The sequence below is a fragment of the Pantherophis guttatus genome, chromosome 1 (assembly GCF_059756535.1).
Source record: "Pantherophis guttatus breed Tessera chromosome 1, ASM5975653v1, whole genome shotgun sequence".
NCBI lineage: Eukaryota > Metazoa > Chordata > Lepidosauria > Squamata > Colubridae > Pantherophis > Pantherophis guttatus.
Window position 1 is genome coordinate 304,433,555 of NC_142063.1, and position 10,153 is coordinate 304,443,707.

Below are 10,153 nucleotides of genomic sequence, written 5' to 3' on the forward strand. Positions count from 1 at the left end.
TGACCTTTCAGTTTCATCAACCTCATGCAAATTGGAGCAAGGATGACAGTGGAAAGAAAAACTTCAGTGCTCAAGCTGAAGTGAGGAAATTTATAATACAAATGTCATTAAAGACAGCTATTCTGCATTTATTGTTCCCATTCCCTTCAAAACACAAGATAAATAATGAGATAAAAACCTCTAACTGGCTTGCCAGACTAGGTTTCCCCAAATTCTGGAACAGTAGATTCATGGTAGTTAAAATAGTATAAAGTCTGCACTACGATTAATCTTCTCATCATTCCCACCACCCATCTCCTTCCACTTATGACTGTATGACTGTAATTTTGTTGCTTGTATCCTTATGATTTATATTGATATTGTTTCCTGATTGCTTATTTGTACCCCATGACTATCATTAAGTGTTGTACCTTATGATTCTTGATGAACATATCTTTTCTTTATGTACACTGAGAGCATATGCACCAAGACAAATTCCTTGTGTGTCCAATCACACTTGGCCAATAAAGAATTCTATTCTATTCTATTCTATTCTATTCTATTCTATTCTATTCTATTCTATTCTATTCTATTCTATTCTATTCTATTCTATTCTATTCCATTCCATTCCATTCCATTCCATTCCATTCCATTCCATTCCATAAAACTAGTGCTTTAGGATTTAGACTACCAGCATTTTCATCCTGTTAGGGATCTGTTAGGACTGCAACTCCCAGAAGCCTTAGCCAGTGCAATCTTTGGCCAAGCTTGCTGTGAATTCCAGATCTTAGAGTCTCCATCACATCTGGAGAGCATTATGTTCAGGAAGACTAATACCTTTCTATTTGGTGATTTTTTTGGCTCAGAAATTCAAGATCATATAGACTACTTCATGTTTATTTTTTGCATCCACTTTAGTATTATTCCCTTCCAGAAGTATTGTCTTTGGAATGAGAAATTTGAAGAAACTTCTGTGACCAAGTGCTAGAATCTTGTTCTGGCTTTTATATGACATCTGTCTGGAGAAATGACAGAACAATTAACCAGTGGAACAACTTGCCTCCAGAAGTTGTGAATTCTCCAACACTGGAACTTTTTAAGAAGACATTGGACAAGCATTTGTCTGAAATGGTATAGGGTTTCCTGCCTGAGCAGGGGGTTGGACTAGAAGACCTCCAAGGTCCCTTCCAACTCTGTTATTTTATTCTAAATGCTATCAGATACAAGCTGTTTTCAGCTGTGCCACCCATCAATTGGAGAGAATGTGCTTGCAAAAATATGTCTACATAAATTTGGCAAAGTTATATACAACATGCAAAGAGAAGAATGAAATACTGTACTTTAAGTAAAAAAAATGGCTCTTGTACTAAAACCAGCCTTTTCCAGTGCATGAAGCTGAACTGGTCACAATTCCCACTTAATATATAGCTAGATAAAAATTATGATTGTAGCTTAATTTACCTGCAGGACATCAAGTTGATGAAGGCTAGTACTGACTAATGGCTACTGTATTTATATGACTTTATCTTTCTAAGAATATAGTGTTCTGCTTCTGAGGAATACTGCAATAATCTTACATGAGAATTTTATCTAAGTCTTGTTTTAATCTCCTTTGGATGCTCTTCTAGAATGTAGACCCATTAATTTTCTCAGCACTATGGTAGGGTATTGATACCATTTTGGAGAACAATTTTGCAGTTGGCTTGCAAAATAAAGGTGATACGAAGATTAACCATATGTGCTTTCAGCTTTTTAAATGCTTCACACATATTTCCTCACTATAATCCTTATGACAATTTTTGAAGATAGGACAGAATTATCCTCTGTGTATATTTTGGGCTATTGCAGTTTCCCCAAGGTCATCTAAATTTGAATTATGGCATTTCTGCCAAGTACTAAATGTCTTAGCCACTAACTCTTATAGAAACATGTGAGATGTACAAAATAGTTCTTGGTGGAAAAACCTATGGCCATTACCCATTAAAAATATTATCTGAGATTCTGCAGGTTAAGTATGCATGTTAAATTCTCTGCTTTTTCAGAGCAACCAAAATCTAATTTTTAAGTGAATTCTATCACAGGGAGGAAATGGGAGGAACGCCTAACATAGAGTTTATTACATTGCTAAATAGCTGCATACAATTGTAAAAGGTGGTAACAAGTTGCTTTGGGAAAAAATAATTTGCAAGAAAGGGTTAGCAATGAACGTGCCAATGCTGTGTATTTATCACAGCTATATTATACAAAAAGCCATCCCAGCAGGGCACAGACCTAATAAATGTGTATTTAAGTCAGGTAAGAATCAACCACTGAGGTAAGCAGCCATCAACATACAGTCACACATGTCATTATGCAAAGTGCTAAATAAACATATGCTTCTTTATGCTTTGTTGAATGCAGCCACTATAGAGACCAAAGCAACTGATGATAATTAAATTAGCACTGTTGGAGCTGGACTGCAAAAATCCAGACAACCACTAAGTGTCACCAAAGAGTTAAAAAAGACCAGACTGCTGCTTTCTAGTAGCTCCCTGGATTTTGAGAACTGATAGCACCTTAGTCCTAGATATGAACTGCAAACAAGATTTGCTTTTATAACAAATTTCACTGGTCTGTGTTTGAGGAATAAATTCTCTGCTTTGCCAGCAGATGGCGGTGAGGCTTTACCTTCAGCAGATTTTACAAGACACAATTTCTCAGAAGAAATACTGCAAGAACTTTCAGCACAAACCCCATTTAATTGATGCTGCAAACATGAATGCATTAATCAGATATTCTCAGGAAGCCTGCAAGTGGCACAGTATATACGACCATGCAGTGCTTGACAAAATAAAAACAATTTTTATTGACATAACTTCTCTGAGGAAAACAGCATATTTTTAAAAACTAAACAAGGTTAGTTTTCTTGTATCCAAATAATACAATTAGAAACCAGTCAGACTCTTTGCTGAATCTTACTTTAACAGCGATATTGGAGAGGATCTACTCCAGTTTGTACAGCAAGCTGAGCTGAGACAAGCCATGTAGATTGTCACGAGCAGTTCACCCTCAAACAGTTCATTGTTTACCAAAGAGATGCTTTTTGAGCCTGAAGGGTGGACCAAATCTGAAAGGAGGTATAGAAGAAAATCTAAAACACTGAGAAAAAGGAACATGATTACAAATTTCCATCGGGAAGGGCATAAAAAAAAAAAAGCCTCGGTGGCAACCACAAACAAGCCCCTATATAAAAATTGATTTTTGCCCTAGTGATCCCCTTTAAAAATGTGCATTTTCGTAAGTTAAAAACAGACCTTTAATTGCAACTCAAGACTCAAGCAAACAAAGAGCCTTGATATCGATCAGATGTGTCATTTTAAGCTTGTTATAATCTATAACAGGGGTCTCCAACCTTGGCAACTTTAAGACTTATGGACTTCAACTCCCAGAATTCCTCAGCCAGCTTTGCTTTCTGGGAGTTAAAGTCCACAAGTCTTAAAATTGCCAAGGTTGGAGACCCCTGATCTATAATACTGCTTTTAAAATGTAGCCATTCTTAATTTAGATTCCTCGCCATTTTTTCCCCTATCACTGTATTTTATAATACTGTTCTGTGGTTGAAAGGTTTCTATGTGACCAGAAGCTGCTTTTCAAGGACAGCCAGTAAGTGTGACAGAAAAGAATACTTAAAAAGCTAGTGTGGCTACCGGGTACAGTTTGTGAATCATTGGCTCTTAATCTCTGGTAATACTCAAAATTGGGTTGAAACTCAGTGTGAGTCTTTAGGAAAGAGAATCCCTTAAAAGTATGTACTTGGTAATTATTCTTATAAGGTTCCAATACGAGTTTTAAACTTAGATCCCCATCTTTAAAAGATCCGAATCACCACATCCTCGGCCAATTGAAATGTGGAGCAATTTCTTTCCCCCTTCTCCTTCTCAATCGGTATTTGCTTAAAAAGGGCACATTGCCAAACAATTAATTAATTAATATTGCCTCCATCTGCTGGAAGATCACAAGGAGAGGTCTTTAAATATGGTGTTTGTAAGCATCTCCTCTTACAGAACGTTACATGGCATCACTTCTGTCACCTGATACAATTAATGCACTGCATGGCAAACAGTGTAATACTCTTGGCTTATTCAGGAATACTATGCAGACATTAAAGAAGGTGGTGGCCTCACTCAAGGTTTTCCTGGACAGATTACACCAGTAAATAAATTAGTTTAAAGAGACATTAGTGAAGTGGAAAACATGCAGTGTACACAGAGCCCCCCCCCCGCCCCGCTGTGTATCTATGGAGAAATCCATTTCCATATAAACTTCTTCCAAGGTTCAATTGCTATAGTAATGTCAGAAAATAACTAAGTCTATTTAATATAACTATATGCATACCAGAATAAACTCTTTCTCACTTTTGCATTTGAAATACCTCACCTCCAACCATTGGTAAAAGTGTCCTGCATCACTGAATGTTCACCAATATTCACACTGTAAAGAGGAAGACACCAATTGCAGATTATTCACATATACCTGTGATATATCACATATATCAGGATGAAGCTCACAAGTATCTGGGCATTTTATAATTGGTTAGCATAAAGAATGAATGTGATTAGTGATTAACGTGATTAGTAAAGAATACATCCCAAAAGTAAGAAAAATACTAAAGACAAAACTGAATGGTGAAAACAAATTAAACTCATCAATACCTAGGCTATACTTATCATATGATACCCTGCTGGAATTATTAACTGAACAAGACCATCTGAACTGAACAACAAGAAAGCTAATGACTATTCATTATGCATTACATCCCCATAGTGATATTGATAGATTATACCTGCCCCACAGAAATGGAAGCAGAGGTTTACTTCAAACAAATTGTCAAAGAAGAAAAGTAAACATTGGCTGTGGATGTAAAATACATCTAAGAACAAGCATTGTGCAAGTTAAAAATTGGAATTTAGTGGACAGGAAACAAAACATGGATATCAAAATAATGTAATAAAAACATAAACAGAATGCTAGCAAGGAAAAGCATTATGTGGTCAATTTCTACAAAATATTGAGGAGAAAGTGGGTAAAGATAAAACTTGGCAGTGGCTTACAACTAGAAGATTAAAAAATAAACCAAAGGCTTGATTTTGGCTGCTCAAGTGCAGGCTATTCAATCAACTAATGCAGTCAAGCCCAAAATGTTAAAAAAATCACCAAATTATTAAAAGTGCAGATTGTGCAAAGAAAAAAATAGATCATATAGCCATGATGGCGAACCTATGGCAGCACGCGTGCCACAGGTGGCATGTGTAGCCATATCAGTGGGCATGTGAGCTCAGCTCTGGTGCGCATGAGCATGCCAGCCAGCTGATTTTCGGGCCTTCTGTGCCCACCAGAAGTAGGGAAACAGGCTGTTTCCTACCTCTGGAGGGCCTGGGGGAGGGATGGGGAAGGCCCATTTTTCTTTCTCATCTGGCTCCAGATCCTCTCTATAAATCTGGGGAGGGCAAAAACAGCCTCCTAGAGAGGCTCTAGAGGCTGGGGACAGCAAAAAAGTCACTTCCTGTCCAACTGGGAGTTGGGAAATGGGCCCTTTCAGGCCTCCAGAGGGCCTCCAAGGGGGGGAAGGCTATTTTCACCCTTCCCAGATGCATAGAGAGGATCTGGAGCCAGGTGAGAAAGAAAAACGGGTCTACCGGGTCATCACGTGCCAGGAGTGGGGGGGGTAGGGAGGTTGCGGGCGCATACGCAGGGCGGAGTGCATAGAATTATAGGTGTGGGCACGCACATGCGCGAACCTCCCCCACCCCCCCTCTCCTGGCACGTGATGGCAAAAATGTTAGCCATCACTGTCATATACTATGAAGATTGTACAAACTGATTATAAACAACAACATAATACAGTCACCAAATGATTCACTGGAACATCTGTAAGAATTATCATGAAAAATTGGTGGGAATATAGAGTTGAAAAAGTAATCAAAAGTGATCTATATTCTAAATACAAACTAACAGAATAACAAAGTTGGAAAGGAACCTTGGAGGCCTTTTAATTCTATCCTTTGCTCAAGCAGAAAAAGCCTATACATTTCAGACAATGGCTGTTCATTGTCTTCTTAAAAACCTCCAGTGTTGGTGCTTCTGATAAAATCTTGGCTTATAATGCACCATATTTAACTTAGTTGAAAAGAATAGTGTGGGTAATTGAGGTGGCAATACCAGGAGATAGTAGTAACGAAGACTAAGAACTGGAGAAGATCACAAAGTATCAAGATCTGAAAATCAAAATTGAAAAATTATGGCAAAAACTGGCCATCATAGTTCTGGTGGTTATTGATACACTGGGCACCATACCAAAAAAATATTGGATAGCACTTAGAAACTTTGCATATTGACAAAAATTCCATCTGTTAATTACAAAAGGCTGTACTGCTTGGACCTGCTCATATATTACACTGAGACATTACAACATTGTAGTTTCTTGGGAAGAATTCAATGGATATGAAGGCCAACACTAGCTAAGGACTGGCAGATGTGATTTGGGAAGGACTTAATAGGTAGACAAAAGTGCCAAATCCAGTGTAAACATCTGGCTGACTGTGCACCCAACCATAATAATAATATCCTGTCCTGAAGTTTCAGGCCACAAACACAAACACAAGCAGAACAGATTCCCTTTTTTGAGGATGTTCAGTCCATACTAAATAAAAAGCATATGGAACAATGAAATGTTTGAGTCATAGTTCAGTGGCTCAAATGCTTTGCATATAGAATTCCCCTTTTCCAATTATAGGATCATATCTCAAATGCCAAACAAGATTTCTAAGGGCAATTTGCCACCGATCTATCTACAATCATCCTTACCCTATGCTGACATTGAACGAGGAGCAAACCTCAGTGCTTTGCTTAAGATGCCACACATTCTGCAAATATAAAAATCCTCTCACTTTTCACCTCCCTGCTCTCACTCTCCAACAAATGTAAGTACATATTAAAGAGTTTCCCATCTTTGGTTCAGAGCCTAGTTCAGTTCAGTTTCTAGATCATTAATAATATATCCCAGACAGAGGTGGGTTTCAGCAGGTTCTGACCAGTTCTGGAGAACCAGTAGTGGAAATTTTGAGTAGTTCAGAGAACCAGTAGTAAAAATTCTGACTGGCCCCGCACCCATCTATTCTCTGCCTCGCAAATCCCAGCAGATCGGGAGGAAATGGGGATTTTACAGTATCCTTCCCCTGCCACGCCCATCAAGCCATGTCACACCCACCAAGCCACATCCACAGAACCGATAGTAAAAAATTTTGAAACCCACCACTGATCCCAGACTTTCAAAACATTGCAAGATTTCAGCCCCGCTTTGCTAAATTTTATAATCACCGTGTTATGTCTGTATTTTGAAAGAAACTGTTATTTGCCTGTAAATAAATGGATTCCAAGGCCAATTGAAACCAATTGGTGGGTAAAAGTAGTATCTCTGGAGAATACTTGCTTCATGTGTATCTTTATCATCTTTGGAATTGGGGTAGCTATATGTTGTACTTACGCTTATGCAAACCCTACAAGTCTGCAAACAGATTATTCTGGAGGAATCCAGAATAGGCAGTTGTCCTCTGATCTGCTAGACACATCCAGTATAGCTGTGTTTGTCTGATCTGCAAAATAAATTAGACTCTTGCACATCTTTAATGTACAAACGTATAAAATTAATAGAAACAGAGAGAATAAGTGTTTATAAGTAGATCATCCACATATCTAATCTGAATGGGAACACAACAGCAGGCGGTAAAAGCAAAGCACAGAACAATGCCAAAAGAGATAATTTGTAGTATTCTTAAATTGTGGAGTTGAGGCAAGTACAAAGCAATACTGGTTCACAGACTCATTAACAGTGAATTTGTTCAGAGGAATGGGTAGGGGAGATAAGGGAGGGGGAAGGGGGAGCATAGACTCCTACTGTAGTATCAAAGAGAATTTCCAAATCCCATGAAGACATTGTGTTATTGTGGAATATCCACAACTTCACAAAATAGATTTTATAGATAAATTTGTTATATCTCTTAAGCAGGGTAGCCAGATGTGCCTGCCATACTTAGTCTGCAGGAGAGTGTAGAAGGATGAGATGACATCAACTGATGATAGAACACTTTGGGCCTATGTTGGGAGCTCTTCCTGGAATGTTTTGCAGCTGGATGTGGATATGTTTGGCTTCTTCAAGACTTAAGACATTCGTTCCTATTATTTTTGCTCTGAACATCCCTCAAATCATATCACTAAATGTTCTGAGTAAAATGGCTGATTAGCATCTCTTTGATTTCTGACTAAATGGCCATCCATTTGAACGTAAGGAGAGAGGCTAGAAAAAGCAAAACAAAAACAAAATCCCACTGCTAAAAGTCACTGAATTTAGTGCTTTGTGGGGGTGCACAATAGGGTTTGAGAGTGGCATGTGACCAACATTGACCAACATTGCATTAGGAGGTGGGAACAGGGTGAAATTGAGAGGAAAGATGAATTAATGACTAAGTAACAATGACAGTTGTCAGGAATTCTGGGGGATGAAGTCCAGACATCTTAAAATTGCCAAGGTGGAGAAACACTAGTTTAAGAACAGGAAAATTTTCTGAGTTTGGAATGTGGACAGCATGCAGTGAGTAGTCTCACCTCATGGCTGTCATAGTGACTGTGCCACTCAAATGAGATCTATTTACCAGAAAGTATAGTAATGAGATTGCTACCTGCCATTTTTTACCATAACCTTAATCATAGGATCCATTCCTGCTAACCATTGTCTTTCTTTTTGTATTGGGGGTTCATTTCTAGGCAAAACAATGGGTGACAGTGGGCCATTATTTTTCTAAGGATGACCATGCGGATCCAGAAGCACTGTAGAGAAAAAAGATCATGCCTACTAGCACTATTCTGACCCTCCTATTTAATTAATGTTATAATGATTAAAATTTGTTATGACTTGGAGCTTAGTGGACAACAAGGGAAATAGTGACAAAAACATTATAGTAGAAACCATGTTGCCTATTCTACAGTAAGGCAGTGAAAACAGTCTCATTTCCTAAACAAATCATATGGTTTCTTTACAGTTTCCTTATCCTGATTACTACTTTCACTGATTCCCTTGTCATTTGGTGATGCATTTTTAGACCATGTGTAAATATGAATGATCACAAGATGAGGTGATAGCAACTTTGACCAGCTAGTATTGTCTCAATGAAACTTCCAGTTTCGAGACCATATACCTCTTGCACATCAGAATGCTTCAGTTTTATTTTCAACAGGTTGACAATTAAATGCAAGCATCTGATTTATCACTAGGGAAGGAAAATAGGGTTGGTTACTGAATTTCTGGAAAGCTACATGGATAACACATCATCTTTAAGCTTCAACTGCATTTTCCCATTATCTTTGCTTCTTCTAACCTATGACTCAGGAAATAAAAGATCAGTTACAATTACCATTTCTAATGCTTTTATCTATATACAGATTTGTTCACCCTTTTTTGCTACCACAAACCCCAGCTGAGCCAATGAGTGTCAGTGTTGATCAACTTTACAAAGATTCTTGGGAGCATATGGGAGGTTGGAATGAGGAATGAGCCTGCTCACTCTTGCTTACTACTAGCTATTACTTCAGAGTCTTCTGCTTCCTGCTGCTTTTACCTGAAGAAGCTAAAAACTGAACATGGGAGCAAAGTGTTGTTTTCATTGAGTTAATCTCTGGCTTCAAATCATAATTATCACCACGTGTATCTTAGCTATATAGTCTAATCTGGTATTGTGCGGAATTTTCTAAAAAGGCGTATTTTGGAGAACGTTCTGTTGTGTTTTCACTCAGAAAACAAAGGCTTGACCCCCACTCAAACAACTCCCATAAGCTGGAGAACGTCTTCTTCCTCTAAAAAAAAAATAATGAAGAAATTCCATCCTAACATATAAGGTTGAAAATAATAAGAGACCATTTACACCCAGGTCTACAATGCTAGGGGTCGTATTTTACATTGGCATCCGAGAGCCCTAGAGAAGATATGGAAGATTTATAACATCTATCGATACAAATTGGAGATGTTTTCAGGATATTCCATCTGCGGGTTTTATTTCTGACAGCCCCCTCTGTGCTTCGAGATTGAATTACACCAAACTCTGTGCAAATACTGGGTGAAACCTACTTGCAGCAGTAAAGATTT

At 38.1% G+C, this 10,153-nt stretch overlaps 1 long non-coding RNA gene across 1 annotated transcript; it reads right to left on the reverse strand.

Moving 5' to 3' along the window:
• Positions 1–2,697: 2,697 nt before the first annotated feature.
• LOC148116925 (uncharacterized) lies at positions 2,698–9,008 on the reverse strand. The gene is made up of 3 exons (XR_015733952.1): positions 7,502–9,008; positions 4,396–4,449; positions 2,698–3,085 (listed from the first exon to the last, which is right to left on the reverse strand). It is a non-coding gene; the product is annotated as an uncharacterized LOC148116925 (long non-coding RNA).
• Between the last annotated feature and the right edge of the window lie 1,145 nt (positions 9,009–10,153).